The sequence below is a fragment of the Choloepus didactylus genome, chromosome 8, assembly GCF_015220235.1.
Source record: "Choloepus didactylus isolate mChoDid1 chromosome 8, mChoDid1.pri, whole genome shotgun sequence".
NCBI classification, from domain to species: Eukaryota; Metazoa; Chordata; class Mammalia; order Pilosa; family Megalonychidae; genus Choloepus; species Choloepus didactylus.
This window is the reverse complement of record NC_051314.1, coordinates 9,498,027-9,510,796: the sequence shown is the minus strand read 5'-3', so window position 1 is coordinate 9,510,796 and position 12,770 is coordinate 9,498,027. Positions and strand designations below refer to the sequence as shown.

The following is a 12,770-nucleotide window of genomic DNA, read 5'->3' as shown; positions in this document are numbered from 1 at the left end:
CCTCCTGTCAGCTCCGAGTTGTCGAGGAGGGTGCCAAAGCCCAGGCAGAAAGGACCACCCTGCACGTGGTCTGGGCCTCAACCTCCACGGAGGCAGGTGCCCTGCCCCCTTCAGGGACAGCGGCACCATGGCCAGGACACTCACCAAGGCCCACAGAGAGCAGAGGGGCACCTACAGGACCTGGCCCCGGGTTCTGCCTGTGAATCTCTCCTCCCTCCCTGGCCCACAGGCCTTGCGTGTGTGCAGAGCTAGGGCCCTACTGCCCCCAGGCCCAGGCTCCAGGCCCCGCTCGCTTGGAGCGCACTGAGTCCTGCTGAAATGCACTCCAAGGGCCCTGGGTGATCAGGGAGGAGGGTCCCCGGAGTTTGGCTTTCAGCCCCCCTCCTCCATCACCCGTGCTTCCTGGGATATGCCCACCCACCCCTGAGCAGACTGGGTGACCCCCTTCCATTGCCTGGAGTGGCTTAGACCCCCTTCAGCTGATCCTAGTTAATGTTTATCTTTCTGGTGATTTGTGAGGAGTTTCTAGAATTTATGGGGTCAGGGGTCAAGTGAGAGGTTGTAGGTCACGAGTCCATCAAGAGGCCACAGGCAGATGAAAGGGGAGAGCCACTGGCTGCCAACACGCTGGCTCTGTGCCCTGGCTTCCACCTCTCGCCCACCAGGGGCCTGGTGGAGAAGCGAGACCCTTTCCTGGGGCTATGAAGTGCAGCCCACCTCGGAGGGAGGAAGTGAACCTGCAGACGGCCCACAGGCAAGGCGGGCTTCCTTCCCCCAGGCGTCATGCTCGCTGGCGGTTAACATGAGGACCAGCCCGATCTCAACCCCATCCACTGTAAGGTGGGCTTGGGGCAACTGAGAATTGACACACATTTAAAAACAAAAGCCTGGCAGCTGTAATAAAGACACAAGTCTAAACTTAAAATGAAGCCACAACCACAAAAATGGAAACGAATGAAGCCTGCAGGCCGCCCACGCGGCACCCTGAGCCCAGCTTCACCTGCTCTGTTTCTAGTTTTCCCTTCGTCCTGGTTTCCTCACTTACTCAGATCAAACTGTTGGGTGGAAGCAGGGGAAACCCACTAACCAACCACCGACTCGTGGAGCACAGGTGGCTGCGGGTTTGAAGCCAACCCTCTGCTCTCGCTCAGTTCAAGAGAGCATCAATCCATGAGGTGCAGAGTGCGGGGGGAGAGAAAGAGCGGGGTGCTGGTAAGGGTTGGGGTTGGGGGCTGACTTGCAGGTTTGCCCATCTCCGCGTGAGTACTCCCCCCGGGCTGGTGTCAGTGAAGATGGCCTGGGAGGAAATGTGCACAGCTGGGTCAGCCCTGGCAAGCTGGTGTGAGCTGGTTCCAGCATGTTGCCTTCTTCAAAAGATCACCACAGAGTCAGGTGACGAGAGGGACCCCCTCCTTACTGGCGCTGTGTCTTGAGGAAAATGACTTCACTTCTCTGAGCCTTGTCATTAAAATGGGAATGATAATCTCTGCCTCACAGAGAAGATGTGCAAATTAAGGGATGTCACACACAGGATGTGCCAGGTGTGCAGGCGGCTTTGATTCCTGAGATGAGAGCTTTCTGTGGGGCACTGGTGCTTCGTGGGGGATGAGGAGACGGTGCAGCACCTCAAGGCCTGGTGGAGTGGGCAACCCCACCCAGGGGAAGCATTCAGAGGAGGAGCTCTGGGGCCCCCGAGATATATTCATTCTCTCCTCAGGCTCACTGGGAGACTCCTGTCCAGCGAGGGTCTGGCCTGTGGGGACGGCCACGCGGCAGCCTCCCTGACCATCACGAATAGCCACCGTCTGCAGAGAGCCTGAAGCCCAGGCCACTGTCACGCCTGAGGCTCCTGAGGTCCTGTGCCCACAGAGCACAAGGAACTGATGCTCCAGCTTCTCCCCAGCCTTGCCTCCCGCCACCTCCTACACATACGCTTGGGGCCCACAAGCCCACACCACCTGCTGCCCGAACCCCAAAAGTGCCCCCTTGTCTCTCCTTCCTCCTCCCTTCCTCTTCCATAAGCAGATTCCCAGGCCTGCTTCAGACTCCACCAGTTCCACCAAGCTTCCTGACTCCTGGGCTGTATCCCCACGTCTCCCTGCACAACTGCCTGTGCTAATATCCCAGCACTGGCCCCCAGCTGCTGTGGGAAATCGACATTGTCAACACATCTGCGCCTTCTTCCTGAGCCAGGACGAGCACGCGGGCCCGTTTTGTCCGGGCTTATTTGTGATGAAGAGAGGGAGACTGAATTTCCATTCCCAGCCAAAGAATCCTGACTCAGGAGAAGACCTGATCATCTTCATCAACCATCAATTTGTCACTGGGGAGCCGAGGCTGCCCTGAACTTGGGTACTGGACAGAGTATTAAGTTTTAGAAATCACTCGATTTTCTCCCCAACCAGACTTGCCATCAGGTGATCTTCCTTTTTGAGAATCGAGACTTTGACAATGAGCCAAGATGTCATCATTGTTTTGCTGGATTACTTGGGGGAACTGAGTGTTCCAGTCCGAAGTCAACGTGACACTAAGCAACAGAATCCCGGAGCCAGGAACGGTGCACCCCTGGCCCTGCCGGTGCTCCCTGCAGGGAGGGAACAGCTCGTCTCTGCCAGGCACAGGGCTGCTCTCTTCCCATCAGGCTCTCCCCTGGCCTTCTGCCCCTGCCCAGCGGCAGGCCCGCACCACGTGGTGCAGGTGAGGTGAGGGTGCTGTCCCCACCTCGCCCAGCCGAGGCTGGTGTGAATTCGGTCAGCCTGGGCGTGGGGGGACGAGGTTCCTCCTCCCCGAGATGGGTGTCCATCAACCCTAGCTACCCACTCTGAAAGGGCAAACACGGCTTCCTCTGCTGCTGGTAACTGCAGTTTCCCTGCCAGCTGTAGACACGGGGGTAACTGCAACCATTGTACCCCCTCCCCCCACACTGGCTTCTGTGGGTCAAGAGAAAACCAGATTCATGGCTGAAGGAATCACAGGCCAGGCCTGGACGGATCCCTGGAGACCATCTTGTCCATCCATTGTATGGAGGGAGAAAACGAGGCCCAGTGATGGGGAGCACGATGTCCAGACCAGATGGACGGTGGGGGGAGGACCCTGGACCCAGGCTCCCAGCCTGACTTTCCCACCCCAGCTCCCTGGGCACAGCTGGTGGGACCCAGATGGCTGATCGCCAGTGACACTTTCTGGGCTGAACAGAACTAGAAACCTGGCATGGAGCTGGCTTAACAAGTGGTACCTGTCAGTCTCAACTGCCCTCTGACTTAAAAGTTTATTAAAATTCAAGGCCAATTCCAAGGCCACCCCAACTTGACGCTCTCCAAACAGACACCTCAACAAAGCATGGGGCCAACAAAGCCACAGCCGCCCGCTCCTCTCCTGACCTTCCACCGGCTGCAGCGAGCAGGGCGCAGAATGTGGGCAGAGCCTTAGCTCCTCAGCCCGCGCCTCACGCTCGGACCCCGTCACCCCTCTAGCCAACCATTCCAAAGGGCTCCAGGCATCCCAAGCAGCCATGCTTTATGACCCTCTTGGTCTTCAGCCCCTCACCCCTTGTCCTCCAAATCCCCACCTGGGCCTTTCATAGCCGCTGCCTCTCAAGGGGGTGGGTGGGGGGTGCCCTGAGGGGCAGGTGGGCCAGCAGGCGGGAGAGCCAGCTTGGACCCTTCTTGGGGGGATTGGTGGGACTAGCTAGTGCTGAGGCCATGGGGCAAAGTGGAGATTTAAAGGTGAAAGCGTGAACCCAAGGACATGTGAGGTGCTCAGTGCAAAGTGCTCCTGTTCCAGAATGGTCCTGGGCTCCAGACTGGAAAGGACTTGATGGGGCTACTGCCCCTCTGCTCTCTCACAGCCTGGGGAGCAGCCCCTGGCCCTACCCCAACTCCTCCGGCACAGACTGTTTCTGCTAATGCCAGCCTGTGAGCACCTCAGGAGCAGGGGCCAGGCCTCCCACTCTGGACCCCAACCCCAACCTGGGCAGAGCAAGCTTCCAGGGGCTGGTGGGACTCTCCTCCAGTGCCTCCCTGCTGTGGTACTATGTCTGCCCCTGGGAGCCCCTGGGCCGGGCACAGCCGCTCCCTCGCCTGGCAATGGGAAATGAGCAGAAAGCCCTGCCTATTTCCCCACTTTGAGGGGAAGCAAGATGTGATTTCAGTCTCATTCCCAGAAATCTTGGTCCTCAGAGCCCTGGTGCCAGTCAGGCCGGGCTGCCCGCCAGGTCGAATCTAATCCAATCCAATCCGCCCCCAAACCTAATTACATTCAGCAAACTCAGCCTGGGTGGCTCCTGGGGGGCCGAGGGTGGGAGAAACAGAAGACAGAGGCTTTGCTGCTGTATCACCAGGATCCAAATTCAGACTGTGCCACTTGCTGCATGACCCCAGGCAATTCTTTTCACCTCTCTGAGCCTCAGTTTCCACACGTGTACAGCTGCAAAGTAACAGGACTGCCCCCAGGCTCACTGAATGTGCACTTCCAGGTTCTCGGTGAGGCTGGCCGGCGCTGGGGGCAGAGAAGGAAGGCACGGAACTTTATCTAGGGCAGCAGGGTGCCCCAGGGTGAAACATCTGCACCTCAGACAGGACATGGGGCATTGCGTGAGAGACAAACCACAAGCCAGCAAACAAGTGGGGAGCCTGGTGCTGGGGTGGGGCTGTGGGGTGGAGAGGAGGGTTGGTTTGGGACACATTTCAGAGCCCCTTCCCCTGAGCTTTCAGGAAGACATGATGTATGGGCTCAGCTCTGCCTACCTCCGTTTCCTTTCCCCCTCACAGTGAGCCTGCCAAGTGGGTACTACCACGCCCATTTTACCAACAAGAGGGGAAGGCTCAACCATGGTGGGAAGGACCGGCCCCGGGCACACCTGCCTCTTCCAAGGCCAGCACTTCCTCGGTCCCGACTCCCTCTGCCGCCACGGCCTGTTTTTCCAAAAGGCTCGCGAGAGGTGAACGACAGTAGAATCTGCCCAGACTCAAACCAGTGTGCGCATCTTGTGCAAAGCAAAGTTCACGGGTCATTTAAAGCAGGGAGTGGGCGGCGGGCCCCATCTGCTTGTTCTTAGGTGGGGAGGGAGGAGACAATGGTGGCCCCACACATCCACCTGGGGCTGCCCGAGGACCGGGCTCTGGCCCACCAAGGGAGCTGCGTTCCCTCGCTACCTCTCACTGCCTTGGAGGCCCAGGAGGGCGCATGTCAGGTGGAGATGTCATGGTGACATGGAAACAAAGAGAGGTGAACAACTGAGGGGGGCTGAGGGGCTGGGTCTAGGGCAAGCCTGAAGCCAGGTGGAATGACAGCGGCCACGGGCTGCAAGGAGGCCCCCGACCCGCTGCAAGTGACAAGAGCTGCTGTGCAGTAAGTACGTTAGGTGAACAATTGCCTTTAAGCCTCATGTGATAGTCTGAAGTTGTGTGTACCCCAGAAGAATGTGTTCTTAAATTTAATCCATGCCTGTGGGTATGAACCTATTGGAAATAGGACCTTTTGAGGAGACTACTTCGGTTAAGTGTGGCCCACCTCAATCAGGAGGGATCTTATTCCTATTACAGGAAATGGATAAGCTGAGAACTGAACTCCTGGGCACAAAGAAACCAGAAACTGATGATTTGGAACATTCTGAGTTTCCGGAAAGTAAGTCCCCAGAGAACAGTGCTCCATGCGAGGGTTTAGCTGAACATGGAACCAGTCAGCCATGTTGGTGTGTGCCATGACTGAAGGTGCAGCTATCCAGGACGGATCTGTGGAAAAGTCCTACAGTCTGATAGTTGGGACTCCTGTGTGCTGCACACAAAACCAACAAGATTTTTGTGAGATCTGTAAAACAGAACCACTGCTAGCCTGGAATAAAAGGGACAGAAAAGGGACAGATTAAAGGAAAAATCACTTCAAGGTCAGAACCATAGAAGCTGAAGTCTGGTCCGAAGATAATCTTCTTGGGCCAACAGAGTGGGCCCACCTATGTGTGTGTGGAAAGGGTGAGTCTGTCCTGGTGACTGGAGGTTGTTCAGGAAGACTGCTGCCACCCCAGTGCTCGGACAGGGTGGAGTCTGTGCCCCCATCCTGATGCTTCAAGAGGGTGGAGCCTTCACCCCAATGTTTGGGGGGAACATGGCCACGGCCCAGCACTTGGAAAGGGTGGAGCTACTGCTTCACCAGGCCCAGAGGACGAAACACAGTTCCATAGACGACTCTCAGACCTTGAAATCCAATGGAGTATGCCCTGCACGGTTTCAGAATTATTTGGGACCTGTGACCCGTTTACCTTCCAATTTCTCCCTGTAGGAAAGGAAATGTTTATCCTCTGCCTGTCCCTTTTTTGTATATTGAAAGCAGATAACTTGTTCTCTAGGTCTCACAGGTCAAGAGACAGAAGGGAATTGTGCTCCAGGACAGAACACACCCACAGCTGATTCTGATGACTCTGAATTAAGCATTGTTTCTGAAATAACTATTGGCATATTATGATGGAATGCATGTATTTTGCATACAGAAATAACATGTCTTTTTGGGATCCAAAGGGTGGTGTGTGGTGGTTTGAAGCGGTATGTACCCCAGAAAAACAAGTTCGTAAATTTAATCCATTCCTGTTGGTATGGACCCATTGTAACCAGGACCTTTTGATGAGGTGATTTCAGTTAAGGTGTAACTCCCATCCCCCAATCAGGAGGGGTCTTAATCCTATTACTGAAGTCCTTTGTAAGAGAATGAAATTCAGACAGAGAGGAAGCCACAAGTGGAGCAGCCAGAAGCTGAAATCAATGGAACCAGGAATAAACGGGTGAGACCAGGGATGCCACCATGTGCATTGTCATGTGACAAACTAAGGACCAAGGATCGCTGGCAGCCAGCCCCAGAATGCCGGAGACTTGGGGAGAAAGCCTTGATTTTGGACTTTCTTTTGGTTCTGGGAGCCATCCCATTTTATTCCCCCAGTTTTGACTTTGAGGGTCCGAGGTTGGGAATGACCAGCCCCTTGCCTTCCCTGGCTACTTCCACACCTCCCAATTCTGACTCTCCAAGCCCAACTCAAATGCCACCTTCTGCAGGAAGCCTGATTTGACTTGTGGGAGTGACAATCCCATTCCCTGCAGAGCCACTGCCTAAGCTCTCTCTCAGTCTCCAGGGCCCAGGACAGGGCCTGTCATGGAAACAGACACAAGGAAACGGGCCTGGATGATATCATATTGCAAGGTGAGAAGCAGCATTCAGAGAGATTAAGTAATGTGCCCAAGGTCACTTGACCAGCACGTGTCTGACTTGAAGACTTGCCCTCCTCCAGCTGCAAAGGGCGCTTCCTGGAGCATAAACCTGACGTGAGTTCCTACTGCTAAAAGACCTCCAGGCCTGCCTCCCCCACCCCACTCAGTGTCAGCATTAGGCAGAAAGCTGTCAGTATGGCACTCAAGATCCCCCATGATGCCACACTGCCTCTCCAGCTCGGCTCCCACCTCTCTCACGGGCCCTGGGTCATAATGAAAGCTTTGCCATCTGGCTCTCCCATGTGGTTCCCTCCATGTGGGACACACTCCCTCTCTTCTTTGAATGGCAACTTCTGACTAATGATTTGAGATTCTGTGTATCATCTCTTCCAGGAAGCCCACTTTGCTTCCATCTTTGCCCCAAATCCCTCGGGCTGGATTAAGGAAATTTGTCTGGGTCCCTGTGGCCCAGCACACCTCTCTATCACAGCACCCTTCACTCAGTTGTAACTGCCTGGATCTGAGCTTGGCTCTTCCACCAGACTGGGGATCCTCGGGGGGTGGAGGAGGACAGAGCTCAACCTGAGTTATCTCTTTACTTCCCATGCCCTGCAAGACACCTAACCTGGAGTAAAGGCACAGGAAATGTCCACTGAGCCCACCTGTCCCGGTGCACCTGTTCTGGGCTTCAGACTCTAGAAGAGAACAAGGGCAGAAGCCTAGACAACAGGAGCACATTCGTGTGCAGGCCCTGGCTCTGACCCCCTAGCTGTCCACCTGCCCAGCTCTGCCCCAATCCCCTAATGACATTCTAAAAGCATCAGGGCCTGAGGTGGCACGCGGAGGGCCTCTCACAGGGAGCCTGGACTTCAGCCTAATTGCAGGGTGCTGCCTTCCACTCTGGGGCACCGACAAGACTAGGCCCCGCACTGTCCCTGAGCCCGCCCACCCCAGGCAGCAGCCCAGGGGGTCAGGAAACTAATTTCCACTCTGACACAGCTCTTTGGAGAAAAAGGTGATGGGCAGATAGGGGAGGACCCTCACCAGAGAGGTGGGGGCGATTTAGGACTCTGGACTTTCACTTACCCAGAAGGCCCCCAGATCCCAGGTCAGGTACTTTGCAAACTTCCCTAATTGAATTTCTCTACCACTCTGAGTGCTCGTCCCATCAGCAGCCCCACTGACAGGTGAGGACGCTGAGGCTCACAGAGGTAAAGAGGTTTGCCTGAGGTCTCCCAACCCAGGTGGTGGAGCAGGAACCTGACCCCGGTGCCCCAACAGTGGGTACCAGGTGTCCCAGACCCTCGGTCAAATGCTCAGCGGCCCCGATGGCCCCTCAAGGACACTCACTCGGCTCCTCCTCCTCCCATCGCCCTCTGACTTGGCCAACACCACACCTGATGCAGGGGAAAGAATCTCTCTGGGCCCTGGGTCCCAGGTTGGGGGAGACCTGGGCGAGAGGCTGGTCCTCTCTGCTCTGCTCCTCCTCTTCCACCCCCCTCATTTCTGCTGGCCTGATCTTGCTATTACTGTCCCCTCACTCCCCACCACACCCTCCCCCCATGCCAGGCCTGACCCCTCTACTTCCCTGAGTGCCCTCCCAGAAGCACTGGCCCTTCTGCCCTTATTGTACCACCTGCCCCTTCCTCCAGGGCTCAGGGCTCCTGCCAGGACTCCCAGAGGGTCCCCTGCATCAGGTGTGGTCCTGTGCCTTCTCCCCACTCTTATTACTCGCTGTCCAGGTGTCCAGGGGGTCCAGCCACAGAGGTCCAGACCTCACTGTATCTGGCTTCTAGCGCTTCCCATGTTCATTTGCTCACCTGCTCACTCAGTGCATAAACGCTTCTGGAGCGCCTGCTTTTATCGGGCCCCGAGACTGCATTCAGACGCAGGCCCTTCCACTCAGCAAGCTGCTTCTCGTCTGTGCCCTTTTCTTTAAATGCCCACTCTGACACAGCTCTTTGGAGTAAAAGGTAACAGGCAGATAGGGGAGGACCCTCACCAGAGTGGTGGGGGGGATTTAGGACAGTGACCAGACCACAGGGAAGCACACAGTAAGTGCTCAACAAACACCTGTAGGCTGGCTGGGCAGTGGGCTCACAGGTTTCAGACATGGGACATGGCTCTGAAAGAAAACATCCTGCTTTATCTTTACATGCACGCAAAGAGCCAGAAAAGATGAGTTTTCTGGAAAAGCTGGAGTGAGGTAAAAGGACACTTTAAGGAGCATCTGGAAGCTGCCTCTCGTTTCCACTGGGGAGACTGATGCCCAGAAGCAGGGACTTGCCCCAAACCTGCCTCTCCCCCGACCCTGACACTCAAGCGCAGATTCTCTCGGTCACATCAGAAGGTGCACGGGGCACTGTTGTCCTTTTTAGGGGGGACGTTTGGCCTGTAACATCACTTCCTCCATCCCCTCATTTGTTCTATGACCCTCTGCTAAGCACCAACTCTGGGCAGGCCCTGGGCCAGGTTCTGTGCCCTTCACATGCTCGATTCCATGGCAGCTCACTGGGTAGGCAGCACTGTGCACACAGACAGACGGACAGACCAAGAGCTGAGACTGTGGTAGGCTCCTGGTGTGCTGGATGAGACTGAGGGGGTAGGCTTGGCCCCGCCTGCTTGGAAAGCAGGGGCCCCTTCAGCACAGCCCCTGAGAACCCTGGGGAGTTGCCCCCCGTGTGGTGGGGATGGCCGGCCCGTTCTGACGGCTGTGAGGTCCGAGCCGCAGTCTGTGCAGATGGGCGTGTGGCTGCACAGTGGCCGAGGGGTGGGCCTGACTTCACCAGCTCTGGTTCCTGGCCCCATCCTGACCTCTTCTAAGTGGTGTGGTCTCATAATCTGCTCAGCTTCCTCCACTGGGAAGTGGGGAGACTAAAGCCTTCTTCTGCAAGATTGTTGAGGGCAGTAAAAGAGGTGACCAGCTCCAGCTTAGGTTCCGCAACAGTCCCCTAAGGCACAGGGGTGCTCAGTGAAAGCTGCTGCCCTCCGCCCTCCGCCTTCGGAGCTGGCTCCTCACGCCGGAGCAGGCACAGCCCCTTCCCCGCCTCTCCCCAGCCCCCTTCTTCTCCCTCCTCGCCTCCTCTTGCAGTTCCCCCGGCTGAACACTAGATGTCACCACAGTCAAGTCGGAGCCTCCTTGAGCGCCAGGCAACCTCCTAAAGCCCAGGGGCCGGCAGAGCAGACCAGAGAGGCTTGGCCCAGACTTCCTGGCCTCCCAAGCTTCCGCTGCCCTCAGGCCCAGGAGGCTGGAGATGTCCTTTCTCTCTCCCTAGGGACGCCAGATTTAGCAAATAAAGACCCAGAACCAGGGAGGGGTGTAGAGAGGAGGGGTGCTGCCAGAGCTGGAGTTCAAGGAAAGCAGGTGCTCTGGAAGTGGAAGATGGCCTGGGTGGAGAGAGACTGCGCGGTGTGCACAGAGCACTGCCGCAGACCCCTTGGGGAAGGCACACGTGGCAGTCTGTTGTGGCTATTTCATGACAGGTAAGGCCAGGAGAGGCTACAGGGGTCTGAGCAGAGCCCTCCGGGTGGGCCAGGGAGCTGGGTGCTAATCTGAGGAGCCACAGGAAGCTTCTGAACGGGCAATAATGTGGCCAGAGGGCCCCTGAGAACAATGGGTCTGCTGCGTCAGAAGGCTACAGGACACCGAGAGCTGGCCCAAGGCAGAGGGCAGGGTGGGGGGTGAGGGCTCCTTGCGCGGCCAGCTCCACTCAGCTCCTCCGTTCACTCAGTCATTCAGTCTCTTTAGGAGAAGACTTAGGACCCAGTAAGACCTGGGTTCAAATCCTGGCTCTGCTACTCACTCTGGGCAAATCTCTCCACTTCTCAGCCTCAGTGTTCTCACCTGTAAAATGGGGACAACAGCAGCTGCAGTACACAGAGTTACCCCTTAGATTCAATTACTGTCAGGATCTGGGCACAGAGCCTGGTGCCCAGTGCCGCTCAGTGGCAGCTGACAGTTTTACTGACCCCTGAGCCAGGCACTACCCCAGAGGACAGGCTTTTCCCCTCGTTTCCATGCTCAGAACCGTTGTGTAATGAAAGGCACTAACGTTTGCCCCATTTTATAGGTAAGAAACTGAGGCCCAGGAGTTGTGGCTGTTGGGGAGCAAGAGCCAGGAGCAGCTTCCTCTTGGCCAGGTGCCCTTGAGCTGCAGCCCAGCCTCTGCCCTGCGGCCTCTGCCCCGGGACCCGAGGGCTCTGCTCCTTACACTACCAACGCTGTGAAGTGAGTGTGGCGGGACTCCCACGGCGCCTGGCAAGGGCTGGCTGGAGGCCAGGCTGGAAGAAGGGTGTGAGGCTACGCTCACCAGCCAGAAGAGTTGTTTATGGGGTGGGAGGCTCGTAAAACATAATGGGCTGGCTTTACTGTGCCCGCCTGGAGGGCCACTCTGGACCGCACAGGGCCAGGACAGGCCTTCTCAGGGGCAGCACAGGCCTCCCACTAAACAGGGGGGCAGCTTACTCTCCCGCCCGCCTGGTCTGCGGCTGGGAGGGCTGGAAGGAGGAGACGCAGCACCACAAGTCGCGCCCCCACACTCTGGGCACTGGGCCACCCCAAGAGCAGCTGAAGAGGGCAGCCCTGAGGCTGGGGTGGGGTTTGGGTGTGGCTGCGCCCATTCCCCTCATTTGAACAGAAAATCCCGTCATGCTGCCCCTGCACTCAAGGAGACGGGGAAGCCCAGGACAGGACAAGGAAGTCTTGGGCCCTGCAGGGGCCATGCTGGGGCCTTCGGGGCAGGGCCTGGACCGGATCCCACATGCAGAAGGGAAACCCTGATGGCAGGGCGCACTTCAGAGGGTTCTAAGGCAACATGTGGCTGGGGAGGCACGGGAGGGCCTGCGGGGCTCTGTACACAGGCTTGGTTAGCGAGGTCTGGGTGGTGTGGAGTGGGAGGAAAAGAATTGGCTTTTGTATCTGTAAACTAGCTCCTGACTCAGACCTAGTGACCCCCAGGGTGGCAGCAGGAACCACGGCTTTCCCTCCTGCAATGGGGATGGTGTGTTCATCCCAGTACTTCCCAGACAACCGTGAGCATCGCATGTGAGCCCATGTGTAAAACCACAGGGGAAGCTGTGTTCCCTCACCTGGAAGGGCACTTGCTGTTGAGGGTGGGGTAGGGGTGGGGATGGTGTCTGGTCTGTCTGCTCAGCCACAGGGCAAGGGAGGTGGACAGAGGCAGCTGTGAAGGACCAAGTCAAGAGGGGCCTGTGAGAAAGACCCAGGACCAGCCAGGAGGAGGTGGCAGGAGGGCCCAGGACAATGGCTTGGAACAGGGAAGACAGAACAGACTGCCCTGGGAGACTGCCCCCGGGCAAGACCCACCAGCCCTCAGCCCCGACCCAACCACGGCCCAGGAAGCCTTCCAGCTGTCCCAAGGTGGGTGTGAGCGCCGAGCAGCGGGCTCGGGACCTGGGGGCAGTGTGTGCGTGGCCTCCTTCCACAGCTGCTCCGTGGCTGCCTCGCCTCCACCCCATTTGGGAGTCTGAACTCTGGCTGGAAAAAAACGCTTTACGGAAACGCTGAGCCTACTTAAAACTGTGCCTAAGAATCACCCCCAGAGAACCTCTTTTGTG

The 12,770-nt window shown here is 57.2% G+C and overlaps 1 protein-coding gene across 7 annotated transcripts in view; it reads right to left on the bottom strand.

Annotated features, from left to right (window-relative positions):
* Positions 1-12,770, bottom strand: part of SCUBE1 (signal peptide, CUB domain and EGF like domain containing 1) — a 145,582-nt gene that overhangs the window by 75,587 nt on the left and 57,225 nt on the right. The window lies entirely within an intron of this gene.